The following is a 15,016-nucleotide window of genomic DNA, read 5'->3' as shown; positions in this document are numbered from 1 at the left end:
TTTGCAGACGATACTAAGCTAAGCAGGGCAATAACTTCTCCACAGGATGTGGAAACCTTGCAAAAAGATCTGAACAAATGAATGGGGGAGGGGCAACTACATGGCAAATGAGGTTCAATGTAGAAAAATGTAAAATAATGCATTTGGGTGGCAAAAATCTGAATGCAATCTATACACTGGGGGGAGAACCTCTGGGGGGATCTAGGATGGAAAAGGACCTGGGGGTCCTAGTAGATGATAGGCTCAGCAATGACATGCAATGCCAAGCTGCTGCTAACAAAGCAAACAGAATATCTACAAGACTCTGGTCCGGCCGCACCTGGAGTATGCTGTCCAGTTCTGGGCACCAGTCCTCAGGAAGGATGTACTGGAAATGGAGCGACTACAAAGAAAGGCAACAAAGCTAATAAAGGGTCTGGAGGATCTTAGTTATGAGGAAAGGTTGTGAGCTCTGAACTTATTCTCTCTGGAGAAGAGACGCTTGAGAGGGGATATGATTTCAATTTACAAATACCGGACTGGTGACCCCACAATATATAAATACCGGACTGGTGACCCCACAATATACAAATACCGGACTGGTGACCCCACAATATACAAATACCGGACTGGTGACCCCACAATATACAAATACCGGACTGGTGACCCCACAATATACAAATACCGGACTGGTGACCCCACAATATATAAATACCGGACTGGTGACCCCACAATATACAAATACCGGACTGGTGACCCCACAATATACAAATACCGGACTGGTGACCCCACAATATACAAATACCGGACTGGTGACCCCACAATATACAAATACCGGACTGGTGACCCCACAATATATAAATACCGGACTGATGACCCCACAAAAGGGAGCAAACTTTTTCACAGAAGGGAGTTTAACAAGACTCGTGGACACCCATTAAAATTAGAAGAAAAGAGGTTTAACGGTAAACTACGGGTGTACTTCCACAGGCGGTGGTCTCAGTGGGGAGCATCGATTGTTTCAAGAAACTGTTAGATAAGCACCTGAACGACCGCAACATACAGGGATATATAATGTAATATGACATATAATCACACAACATACAGAGATATATAATGTAATATGACATATAATCACACAACATACAGGATATATAATGTAATATGACATATAATCACACAACATACAGAGATATATAATGTAATATGACATATAATCACACAACATACAGGATATATAATGTAATATGACATATAATCACACAACATACAGGATATATAATGTAATATGACATATAATCACACAACATACAGAGATATATAATGTAATATGACATATAATCACACAACATACAGAGATATATAATGTAATATGACATATAATCACACAACATACAGAGATATATAATGTAATATGACATATAATCACACAACATACAGGATATATAATGTAATATGACATATAATCACTAGGGATGAGCCGAACACCCCCCGGTTCGGTTCGCACCAGAACCTGCGAACGGACCGAAAGTTCGCACGAACGTTAGAACCCCATTGACGTCTATGGGACTCGAACGTTCGAAATCAAAAGTGCTCATTTTAAAAACTAATTTGCATGGTATTGTCCTAAAAAGGGTTTGGGGACCCGGGTCCTACCCCAGGGGACATGTATCAATGCAAAAAAAACTTTTAAAAACGGCAGTTTTTTCAGGAGCAGTGATTTTAATGATGCTTAAAGTAAAAAAAAAAAGTGAAATATTCCTTTAAATATCGTACCTGAGGGGTGTCTATAGTATGCCTGTAAAGTGACCCGTGTTTCCCTTGCTTAGAACAGTCCCTGCACCAAATGTCATTTTTAAAGGAAAAAATCTCATTTAAAACTGCTTGCGGGTTTAATGTCATGTCGGGTCCTGGCAATATGGATGAAAATCAGTGAGACAAACGGCATGGGTACCCCCCAGTCCATTACCAGGCCCTTTGGGTCTTGTATGGATATTAAGGGGAACCCCGCACCCAAATTAAAATAAGGAAAGGTGTGGGGCAACCAGGCCCTATATACTCTGAACAGCAGTATACAGGCGGTGCAAACAAGACAGGGACTGTAGGTTTGTTGTTAAGTAGAATCTCTTTGTAATTTTGAACATTTTTAACGTGTTTAGCTCCAGCCAAAAAATCTTTTTTAAGCTTTTTGGAAAACATAGGGAAGGGTTATCACCCCTGTGACATTTGTTTTGCTGTCTTTCCTCCTCTTCAGAAGATTTCACCTCACTTTTTGTCCCAATGGATTGGAAAGCATCAGTGGAAAGGAGAAATGTTTTTCCCATATTAACTCTTACAGGAGAGAATTTCCCTTCCTAGGGGTAGATTTCACTTCCTGTTGTCTCCTTCCGTTTGCAAGTAGGAGTCGTTTGTAAGTTAGTTGTTTGAAAGTAGGGTCCTGCCCTATATACTCAGCAGAAATTTGGGCCTTAGGTGTTGCTGTGGCCACAACACTGTAAGCCCTCACAGGGCTCTGCTGTGAAATATTAGATCAAGAATTGTAATTACATGCCCCTGTTGAACAGGAGCTGAAAAATTAGGCCTTAGGCACTGGTGCTGGTGCCACAACACTGCAACCCCTCACAGACACTCTAGTTGGAATGCAGGAACGAGCCCTGCTGCAAAGTATTGCATCAAAAATTGTAATTACACGCCCCTGTTAAACAAGGGCTGAAAAATTGTGCCTTAGGCACTGGTGGTGGCGCCCAGAACCAAAAATGTTCTTACAAGCTATCAGCGCGATGATTGAGGAGGAAGAGGATAATTACTCAGGAATAGTCACTCAGCATCAGCATAGGCAGTCTTTGAAGGGATCTGAGATTTCAAAAAAAATTATTCAGTTACATCAGCATCAGGTGCTTGGTAGCTGGTGGTGATCCAAGACTGATTCATTTTTATGAAGGTCAGTCGATCGACCGAGTCAGTGGACAGACGCACCCTGTGATCGGTTACCACGCCTCCAGCAGCACTGAATGTGCGTTCCGAAAGAACGCTGGATGCAGGACAGGCCAGTAGCTCAATTGCATACTGTGCAAGCTCTGGCCAGTGATCCATCCTCAAGACCCAGTAACCCAGAGGATTTTCGGTGGGAAAGGTGTCCAAGTCTGATCTTGCCCCTAGGTATTCCTGCACCATGTAAAACAGACGCTGGCGATGGTTGCTGGAACCGATCATACCTTGGGGCTGCGGACCAAAAAATTGTCTGAACGCATCGGTCAGACGGCCACCTTCTCCACCGCTCCTTCTTTGACTGACTGAAGCCTCAGCAACACGTTGTCCAGAAACAGGAGTTTGTAACCTCCCAGTCTCTGGGAACGCGTTGCACAGACCTTTCTGCAAGGCCTCCCGAAGATGTTTCATCCTCTGCTCCCTCTGCGATGGCGAGATAAGGTCCGCAACCTTACCCTTGTAACGTGGATCAAGGAGGGTTGCCAGCCAGTATTGGTCCTTCTCCTTGATACCACGAATACGAGGATCCTTACGCAGGCTTTGCAGGATCAGGGAGGCCATGCAGCGTAGGTTTGCTGAGGCATTCGGTCCGGAGTCCTCTGGGTCACTAAGGACGACATGGTCCGCAGCCACCTCCTCCCAGCCACGTACAAGTCCATGTGTTTCTTGGGATTGATCCCTTAAAGACTGCTGCTGATGCTGAGTGCCAGGCTCCACCTCCATACTGACACAATCTTCCTCCTCCTCCTCCTCCTCCTCTTCCTCCTCGTCCTCTTCCTGTGTGATCGGCGGGCACGCAGGAACACTGTCTGGATAAAGGGGGCCTTGAGAGCTAAGGAAGTCCTCCTCTTCCTGCCTCTGTTCTGCCTCAAGTGCCCTGTCCATTATTCCACGCAGCGTGTGCTCCAACAGGTGGACAAGGGGGACAGTGTCACTGATGCATGCACTGTCACTGCTCACCATCCTCGTGGCCTCCTTAAATGGTGACAGGACAGTGCATGCATCCCTGATCATGGCCCACTGGCGTGGGGAAAAAAAAACAAGCTCCCCTGACCCTGTCCTGGTGCCATAGTCGCACAGGTACTCATTGATGGCCCTCTGCTGCGTGTACAGCCGCTGCAGCATGGCCAACGTTGAGTTCCACCTGGTGGGCATGTCACAGATTAGGCGGTTCTTGGGCAGGTTAAACTCCTTTTGGAGGTCCGTCAGCCGAGCACTGGCATTATATGACCGGCGGAAATGCACACAGACTTTCCTGGCCTGCCTCAGGACATCCTGTAAGCCCGGGTACCTGCCCAAGAACCGCTGCACCACCAAGTTAAGGACGTGAGCCAAACAGGGCGCATGGGTCATTTGTCCCTGTCGGAGGGCAGAGAGGAGGTTGGTGCCATTGTCGCAAACCACCATTCCTGCCTTAAGTTGGCGTGGCGTCAACCACCTCTGAACCTGCCCCTGCAGAGCTGACAGAACCTCTGCCCCAGTGTGGCTCCTGTCCCCCAAGCACACCAGCTCAAGCACCGCATGGCATCTTTTGGCCTGCGTACTTGCGTAGCCCCTTGAACGACTACGGAGCACCGCTGGTTCCGAGGAAGAGGCCATGGAGGAAGAAGAAGAGGAGGGGTGGAGGAGAGAGGTGTGTCACAATCATTAGCATTTTGGAGGCGTGGTGGCGGAACAACCTCCAACACTACTGCACCTTGTCCTGCATCCTTCCCAGCTGCCAGCAGAGTCACCCAATGCGCCGTGAAACTTAGGTAATGTCCCTGTCCATGCCTGCTGGACCATGAGTCAGCGGTAATATGCACCTTACCGCTGACCGCCCTGTCCAGCGAGGCATGGACATTGCCTTCCACATGCTGGTAGAGAGCCGGAATCGCCTTCCGTGAGAAAAAGTGGCGTTTGGGTACCTGCCACTGAGGAACTGCACATTCCACAAACTCACGGAAGGGGGCAGAGTCTACCAACTGAAAAGGCAGCAGTTGAAGTGCTAGCAATTTTGCCAAGCTAGCATTCAACCGCTGGGCATGTGGATGGCTGGGAGCAAACTTCTTTCGGCGGTGCAGCAGCTGGGGCAGGGAAATTTGCCTGGTACAATCTGACGTCGGTGTACCAAAATCAGATTGCCCACAAGTACGTGGCTGTGACACACCTAATTCTACACCTTCATTCCTCTCAGTGCAGGTCTCAGAGAGGACTGAAGGTCTAGTGGGGTTGGAAATCTCAGCTGATGAGGAGCAAGCAGAGGTCCTCTTTGTTCTTTGGTGTGGGTCTTTTAGATACGCTTGCCAACGAACTGCATGGCAGGTCAACATATGTCTGGTCAAGCATGTGGTACCCAAGCGGGAGATGTTTTGGCCACGCGAGATACGCTTGAGACATATGTTGCAAATAGCAGCGGTGCGATCTGATGCACTCGTCTCAAAAAAGGCCCACACCAAAGAACTTTTTGAATAACGTGCAGAGACTGCAGCGCCCTGCACATGTGGAGCTTTGGGGTGTGATGCAGTCAATGTGCTGCCCTTAGGCTGGCCCCTGGAGGGCATCCTGCCTCGTTGGTGATGTGCCGCCTCCTCCTCCTCCTCCTCTCTCCTATCAGGCACCCACGTTGAGTCAGTGACCTAATCATCCCCTCCCTCCTCATCACTGGAGCAAACCTGTCAGTATGCTGCAGCAGGGGGAGCATGACTGCCAGATTGCTGTCCTTCTTGGGCACCCCCTCTGTCCGTGCTCGTGTTACTGCCTTCATCGAGCTCAGTATCATCATCAGAGCCTTCCAAACGCTGGGCATCCTCCTGGAGCATGTACCCAACACTGTGGTCAAACAGTTCGAGGGACTCCTCAGGAGGACATGGTGGGGCTAGGGAAGGAGTCACTGATGACATTGAGCTGAGGGAAGAGGACGCTGCTTTGCCAGACAAAGTACCCTGGGCATGGGTGAGAGAGGATGAGGAGGATGAGGGTGGCTTGGTCATCCACTCGACCAAGTCTTCCGCATGTTGCGGCTCAACATGGCCAGCTGCCGAAAAAAAGGCCAAGCGTGTCCCATGGCCACGTGCTGATGAGGATGCACCGTCTCCACGACCAGCACTAGACACAGAGCCTGCTTGCCCTCTCTTATTGGCTTGTGACTGTCTGCCTCTCCTTCTTGGCCTTCCAGACATACTAATGGCCTGTAGCTGCACTAAGCTGGGATATATATATATATATATATATATATATATATATGTACTGATACTGCAGCTAGCAAAATCAACTGCCTGCCTGTAGTATGAGAACACCACCAACCTTCTACAGGTAGCTTTAGCTGAACACTGTGAGGTGGACGCACCCCACTAACTTGTAGGTTTAGCTGAACACTGTGAGCAGGGCGCACCCCACTAACTTGTAGGTTTAGCAGAACACTGTGAGCAGGACGCACTGCACTAACTGTAAATAGTCTAGCTGCCTAACTGTGGTACTAATAGGATCAAAAGAACACCAGCAATTTTCTTTAAAATACTGTAACAAGACAAGCCTGCCTGTCAGTAAGAAGATAACAGGAACGGATCTAGCTGAACACTGTGAGCAGGACGCACCCCACTAACTTGTAGGTTTAGCTGAACACTGTGAGGTGGACGCACCCCACTAACTTGTAGGTTTAGCAGAACACTGTGAGCAGGACGCACTGCACTAACTGTAAATAGTCTAGCTGCCTGACTGTGGTACTAATAGGATCAAAAGAACACCAGTAATTTTCTTTAAAATACTGTAACAAGATAAGCCTGCCTGTCAGTAGGAATATAACAGGAACGGATCTAGCTGAACACTGTGAGCAAGACGCACTGCACTAAATGTAAATAGTCTAGAAGATAACAGGAACGGATCTAGCTAAACTGAATACAGTGTATATATATATACACACACAACACCTGGGATGCATATATATATACACAATACACTTTAAGTGCAGCTAACTGACTGACTGCCCTGCCTAATCTAACTCAAATGAAATGACACTGTCTCTCTCTCTAAGCACACCGGAACACACTGCACAGGGCCGCCGTGCAGGTGGCCTTATATAGTGTGGGGCGTGTACTAAATCCCCTGAGCCATAATTGGCCAAAGCCTCATTGGCTTTGGCCAATTATGGCTCTCTGTTAAGGCGGCGCTGTGATTGGCCAAGCATGCGGGTCATAGTGCATGCTTGGCCAATCATCAGCAAGCAATGCACTGCGATGCCGCAGTGAATTATGGGCCGTGACGCGCCACACGAATTTGGCGCGAACGGCCCATATCGTTCGCAATTCGACGAACGATCGAACAGCCGATGTTCGAGTCGAACATGGGTTCGACTCGAACACGAAGCTCATCCCTACTTGTCACCCACAACTGTTAGATCCACCGTCTTGCACATCCTTACTCTACATAAACAAATGGCAATCTGATCCGAGTCTCCAAATAGATATTGACTGGTCCAACATTTGGGCTGCCACAAAATTGGCCTCACAGAATGTTGTAGACTCTGAAACTAATTACAAATCATTGATGCCTTGGTAGCTGGTCCCTTCCCGGATTGCCAAATACCTTCCGTCCTACTCTCCGGCCTGTTTCCGGGGTTGCCCTGACAACGGCACGCACCTCTATATCTGGTGGAGCTGTCTATTAGCCCAATGATTTTGGGCTGACATTTTCTATATCCTTTCCACCCTTATTGTTAACACCTTAGCCCACGAACCTAGCCATGGCCCTACTCAATAAGAAACCTCCTGATTTACAGCCGTTTCTGTGGCTTTGATGACATTACCCAGAAAGCATTGCTCCTCCCATGCTGCATTTCTGCAGTTTTCAGTGAGTGACTTGACCTTGCTGTGTCCTTCCTTTGTCCTTCCTTTGTCCTTCCTTTGACCTTGCTGTGTTCTTCCTTTGTCCTTCCTTTGTCCTTCCTTTGACCTTGCTGTGTCATTCCTTTGTCCTTGCTGTGTCCTTCCTTTGACCTTCCTTTGTCCTTCCTTTGTCCTTCCTTTGACCTTGCTGTGTCCTTTTTTTGTCCTTGCTGTGTCCTTCCTTTGTCCTTGCTGTGTCCTTCCTTTGTCCTGGCTGTGTCCTTCCTTTGTCCTTCCTTTGTCCTTGCTGTGTCCTTCCTTTGTCCTGGCTGTGTCCTTCCTTTGTCCTTGCTGTGTCCTTCCTTTGTCCTTGCTGTGTCCTTCCTTTGTCCTTCCTTTGTCCTTGCTGTGTCCTTCCTTTGTCCTGGCTGTGTCCTTCCTTTGTCCTTGCTGTGTCCTTCCTTTGACCTTGCTGTGTCCTTCCTTTGTCCTGGCTGTGTCCTTGCTGTGTCCTTCCTTTGTCCTGGCTGTGTCCTTGCTGTGTCTTTCCTTTGTCCTTCCTTTGTCCTTGCTGTGTCCTTCCTTTGTCCTGGCTGTGTCCTTCCTTTGTCCTTGCTGTGTCCTTCCTTTGTCCTTGCTGTGTCCTTCCTTTGTCTTTGCTGTGTCCCTCCTTTGTCCTGGCTGTGTCCTTCCTTTGTCCTTGCTGTGTCCTTCCTTTGTCCTTCCTTTGTCCTTCCTTTGTCCTGGCTGTGTCCTTCCTTTGTCCTTGCTGTGTCCTTCCTTTGTCCTGGCTGTGTCCTTCCTTTGTCCTTGCTGTGTCCTTCCTTTGTCCTGGCTGTGTCCTTCCTTTGTCCTTCCTTTGACCTTGCTGTGTCCTTCCTTTGACCTTCCTTTGTCCTTCCTTTGTCCTTGCTGTGTCCTTCCTTTGTCCTTCCTTTGTCCTGGCTGTGTCCTTCCTTTGTCCTTGCTGTGTCCTTCCTTTGTCCTTGCTGTGTCCTTCCTTTGTCCTGGCTGTGTCCTTCCTTTGTCCTGGCTGTGTCCTTCCTTTGTCCTGGCTGTGTCCTTCCTTTGTCCTTCCTTTGTCCTTGCTGTGTCCTTCCTTTGTCCTTGCTGTGTCCTTCCTTTGTCCTGGCTGTGTCCTTCCTTTGTCCTTCCTTTGACCTTGCTGTGTCCTTCCTTTGTCCTTGCTGTGTCCTTCCTTTGTCCTTCCTTTGACCTTGCTGTGTCCTTCCTTTGACCTTGCTGTGTCCTTCCTTTGTCCTTGCTGTGTCCTTCCTTTGTCTTTCCTTTGACCTTGCTGTGTCCTTCCTTTGACCTTGCTGTGTCCTTCCTTTGTCCTTCCTTTGTCCTTGCTGTGTCCTTCCTTTGTCCTTCCTTTGACCTTGCTGTGTTCTTCCTTTGTCCTTCCTTTGACCTTGCTGTGTTCTTCCTTTGTCCTTCCTTTGTCCTTGCTGTGTCCTTCCTTTGTCCTGGCTGTGTCCTTCCTTTGTCCTTCCTTTGTCCTGGCTGTGTCCTCCCTTTGTCCTTGCTGTGTCTTTCCTTTGTCCTTCCTTTGACCTTGCTGTGTCCTTCCTTTGTCCTTGCTGTGTCCTTCCTTTGTCCTTGCTGTGTCCTTCCTTTGTCCTTCCTTTGACCTTGCTGTGTCCTTCCTTTGTCCTGGCTGTGTCCTTCCTTTGACCTTGCTGTGTCCTTCCTTTGACCTTGCTGTGTCCTTCCTTTGTCCTGGCTGTGTCCTTCCTTTGTCCTTGCTGTGTCCTTCCTTTGTCCTTCCTTTGTCCTTGCTGTGTCCTTCCTTTGTCCTGGCTGTGTCCTTCCTTTGTCCTTGCTGTGTCCTTCCTTTGACCTTGCTGTGTCCTTCCTTTGTCCTGGCTGTGTCCTTCCTTTGTCCTTGCTGTGTCCTTCCTTTGTCCTTGCTGTGTCCTTCCTTTGACCTTGCTGTGTCCTTCCTTTGTCTTGGTTGTGTCCTTCCTTTGACCTTGCTGTGTCCTTCCTTTGTCCTTGCTGTGTCCTTCCTTTGACCTTCCTTTGTCCTGGCTGTGTCCTTCCTTTGTCCTTGCTGTGTCCTTCCTTTGTCCTTGCTGTGTCCTTGCTGTGTCCTTCCTTTGTCCTTCCTTTGACCTTGCTGTGTCCTTCCTTTGTCCTTGCTGTGTCCTTCCTTTGTCCTTGCTGTGTCCTTCCTTTGTCCTTCCTTTGACCTTGCTGTGTCCTTCCTTTGTCCTTGCTGTGTCCTTCCTTTGTCCTTGCTGTGTCCTTCCTTTGTCCTTGCTGTGTCCTTCCTTTGACCTTGCTGTGTCCTTCCTTTGTCCTTGCTGTGTCCTTCCTTTGTCCTTCCTTTGACCTTGCTGTGTCCTTCCTTTGTCCTTGCTGTGTCCTTCCTTTGTCCTTCCTTTGTCCTTGCTGTGTCCTTCCTTTGTCCTTGCTGTGTCCTTCCTTTGTCCTTCCTTTGACCTTGCTGTGTCCTTCCTTTGTCCTTCCTTTGTCCTTGCTGTGTCCTTCCTTTGTCCTTGCTGTGTCCTTCCTTTGACCTTGCTGTGTCCTTCCTTTGTCCTTGCTGTGTCCTTCCTTTGTCCTGGCTGTGTCCTTCCTTTGACCTTGCTGTGTCCTTCCTTTGTCCTTGCTGTGTCCTTCCTTTGTCCTTGCTGTGTCCTTCATTTGACCTTGCTGTGTCCTTCCTTTGTCCTTGCTGTGTCCTTCCTTTGTCCTTGCTGTGTCCTTCCTTTGACCTTGCTGTGTCCTTCCTTTGTCCTTGCTGTGTCCTTCCTTTGACCTTGTCCTTGTGTGTGCTATCTGGGTTGTGCCAAGGATTCCAACAATGGATTTTGGGACAGCGTGACACTATTTCTCATGTTTGCCTATATGTGAAGAAAGCAGAGCAAGAAAAAGCAGATTGTGAGAAGGAGCTGCTCCTGGGAGACATCTCTGGCCATGGGTCTCCTTGGGAATGTACTTCCAATGTACTTCCTATATTCCAACCACTGCCTGGGTCATAGGTTGAGTTCACAGATAAAGGAAAAAAAATGATTTCTTCAAAATGGATCTTAACTGATTGGATGCTGATGGAATTTGTCCTTTAACGTCAGTTAATATCCGTTTTCACGGATCTCGACGTAGCCTTTGTATGTTAAAAAAGAAACGGATAAAGTCGGTAGTGGAGGTTAACAGATGGTAATGAATGGTCATCCATTTGCCCATAGGAATGCATTGTCGTCCGTTGACGGATGGAAGAAAAACGGATAGACGGTCCATTCGTGTGAAAGGGGCCTTAACCTTTATCCACTTCGAGGACTCTTAGACACCTGATTGTTAACCTCGGGGCAACTCCAACTGGAGCCCTCGGTAACTAGCCTTTATTTATAGGAATCATATTGGTTCTTGGATTCCACTTACCAACGATCTCCTAACTGTCCCCTAACTAACCCGCACCAAGATGCCTTCTGATGTCTTTTTATGCTTTGCTGTTATTTATGTTTTGTTACAAAGTGCTGCATCCCTACCTCTGCATTATGTCATTACGCTACTATTGCCCCACCCCCCCCCTAACCTGGGGGGAGATTTCTCTCTGATGCATCCTATTAAGATTTATTGTTCTTTCCTTCAATAAAAAATTTGAATAAAAAAAAAAAATTACTTGTCACCCAAATGTCACCGGCTGGGTGTTGGCTGAAGCCAAGTCCTAGAAAGGATTGTGAGGTGAGTGAATGGATGTTCCACCAATGGTGAAGTGTGGAAATAAAGTGCATTACTATCTGTAGGAGGAGGCCTGGGAGGAGAATGGAAGGACGCCGCTCCATGGACTGTGCCCTATGGATAATAGGGATATATTCTGCAGCATCTCTGGGAATAACAAGACACATTCCCCAGAATTAATAGAGATTGGAACAAAGAGATTTTATGAAAGTGTCTCTCATGAGTTCCAAAAGTGGTGCAGAATGTGGCAAATCCCTGCAACCATCTAGAACTTGGAGTGGAATTTGGTGAATGTTGCTCTAGACACTTTCATACAATCTGTCTGTACCGGTCCCTCTATATGTATACCGGGAGAGCCGGTCTTCATCAGCTTCACTTTCCTACCAAACCAAGTGTCTGTATTTTATGCTGAATTTGGCGCACTCATTGGGCCACAATGTAAAAGTCTCACATTTTAGAACTGCCTGAATTTGGTTGACTATTCTCTATCAGGACCACAAGTGTCGTAAATTTTTTTATGAATTCACTGCAAAACGTTAACAAGAGGGTTTGACGCCAGAAAAGTGGTGCAGGAGCTTCGTTGAAGTGTGTGGCAGCAATAACCGTTCTGTGGGCATTATATGGAGGACCAGATACCTATCATAGGATTTCTTCCCATTATTACTGCAGCAGATGGGAACACGTGTGAGCTCTCTATGTCACTGACTGCGTAGAGGACTCCATACACAGACTAGTGGGGGTCACTGCAAGTATCCCACAATAAAACCTGAAGAGAATCAGAAACCCGCCAAACACTCGGCCTAGATCGCTTTCCCCATAACTTCCATGTGACCCAAAACTCCAGGTGCCTTTCCCTAAGCCCGAGTCAAAATATTCCAACATGAAGTGTATTTCTTAATGCCACATTTCCTCCATATTTATTACAGTCCTCGGAATGAATCCTGCTTAATACCTTCCTCCTCAGGATCCATGCTGGATTTTATTTGTGGAGAATATTGGATTACTGCACATTTAGGAGAAGTTATATGACCATAACAGAGGAATTAGGCTGGATGTCGGTACCACCAGGCCATGTATGAACTGCATTTCCTTTATTGTGAAACTGAATATTTTTTTCTTGTAATAACAGATGATGGGTACGATGGGAGAGCCATGAGGGATGTAGAGTTCCATGTGTTAGGTGGAATCCTATGTGACTCCCATGTGGTAAAGGAGGTCTGAGTGATGGTGACAGGCTTGTATGATGGGAGAACCATGTGGGGTGTAGAGTTCCATGTATTGGGAGGTGTCTTATATGACCCCAATGTGGTAGAGGAAGTCTGAGTGATGGTGACAGAAATATATGATGGGAGAACCATGTGGGGTGTAGAGTTCCATGTATTGGGAGGTGTCTTATGTGACCCCAATGTGGTAGAGGAAGTCTGAGTGATGGTGACAGAAATGTATGATGGGAGAACCTGTGGGGTGTGAAGAGTTCCCTCCTTGGTTTGCAATGCTGGTCATTGCAGTGAGACATGGAGAGATTACTTCCATGGAAAGTTTCCTGTAGAAGAATCCCAGACATTCTGGTGGAAGTGAGGAGATTGTCACATCACCCCATCATGTCGTTAATTCTCATCTATAGTAAAAGGTTCCAGACAGCCGCCTAGCCTCCATGTTCTGGCCCCAGCATAAATTGTGCTTTTTTGTTAGTAATTTGGTGCGCTGCATGTTCCTCCACTCTGGGTCATCCACCCAGATCTAAACCCCTCGCATAGCATGGAGACACTTTGCTCCACTCCTCCAGTGGTTGGTTTTTGGTGTAGACCAGCCTATGTCCTCTGAGACTGAATTGTCTGATCCGGTTTCTGCGATTCTAAAACTGGATGAACTCAGCTGAAGGCCTCAAATCCCTCCTTTCACAATCTTGCCTGGCTACAAATGGCAGTTTTTGCCTAATCATAGAGAAGATGATCAACTGGAAACAAATCTCATCTTCTGTAGACACACAAATCTGCTCCTCACTGATGTCTGAAAGGCTGATTCTGCTGTAATGGAGGAGAAGAATAAACCATTCGCAAGTTTCCAACCATCCAATCTTCTGGGCCATTGCAGAAGATCAATTCTGCAATTTTTCCAACCTTATATGAGGTTCCACAACCATTCATCCTGCACACCCATATCTATCTAAAGTGTGTGACAAAACCTTGGTCACCCTCACATGACCTACCCCCAATAATACCTGGCAACACTATGTAACGACTGTACATACACCATGTACATGCATTACCATGTAACTACAAGCGGTTCCTCAGAAATATAGATGCAGTTTCATGTTACGTTATTCCATACGCATGACCTACCCCCAATAATACCCAGCAATACCATGTAACTACAACATACCACATGTATATGCAATACAATGTAACTACAAGAGGTTACCCAGAAATACATGGAGCTGTTCCATACACATGACCCGAGATATACTTTACTGTAGAGCCCCCGCCTGAGGCAATGGGCAGCTCCCCAGGCTCACAGAGAAGATGATGAACTTCAGAGAGCTCCCAGTGCTGGACAACTGATCCGGACAAGCAATCCTCCTCCATGAGCCATGGATCTGATCCAGGGCACTCTGAGGGATTATCCAGATTTCCAAGCAGCTGCTGCAGACCGATATTTGGCATAATGAAATCAGATACAATTACAGCTTTACAATATGACAAGAAAGCCAACAAAAGGTGTCCTCAAGGAAGCGTGATGCAGCAATGGCATCTGAGATGGTCAGAGACTTAAATGTGCCTTTATACAATGATCCCTCAGATCGTCACAAAAATGCAGCAAAATGCTGGGCACGGCACTCAGATGACTGAAATCGCTGCATTTGTCATTGGCCTGGAATGTCCACCATTTGTGCATTATATTCCAAAGGATCTGCCCAGCAACTCTCTAGCCACTCGCTAGGGACATACACTGACCTCCTGGGGTGTTGGGGTACCGGTGGAGGATGGGCTCATAGATATGGATGACCTGAATTTCTAGAGTATGGGTGGAAGGATGGAAGGTCTGATAGAGGTAGGGAATTGTGCTAATGATTTTCCCATGAGATGGCGAGGGATAAAAATAGAGTATTAGACCACCTGTCAGAGCAAAATGAGCCTCAGCTTGGCCCCTCCGCAGTGACACACGTAGGACCCGCAGCCCATACAATATAAACAGTGGGGTCAGATTTCCGAGTGTTCATCTGCTGACGAAGGAGGAAATATTTCATGTCACACTTCCAGGACAATGAAGAAAATGCCACCCATAGACTGATGTGGTACCAGTGCAGGCAGAATAATCCACCAAGTGGCTTCCCCCATCCTGACCAAACATGCCTCTAGGCGCTCACCACCTTCCACCATCCTGACAAAACATGGCTCTAGGCGCTCACCACCGTGCTCACCACCTTCCACCATCCTGACCAAACATGCCTCTAAGCACTCACCACCTTCCACCATCCTGACCAAACACGGCTCTAGGCGCTCACCACCGTGCTCACCACCTTCCACCATCCTGACCAAACGCGGCTCTAAGCACCCACC

The sequence above is a fragment of the Aquarana catesbeiana genome, linkage group LG11 (assembly GCF_042186555.1).
Source record: "Aquarana catesbeiana isolate 2022-GZ linkage group LG11, ASM4218655v1, whole genome shotgun sequence".
NCBI lineage: Eukaryota > Metazoa > Chordata > Amphibia > Anura > Ranidae > Aquarana > Aquarana catesbeiana.
Note: the sequence above shows the minus strand (reverse complement) of the source record.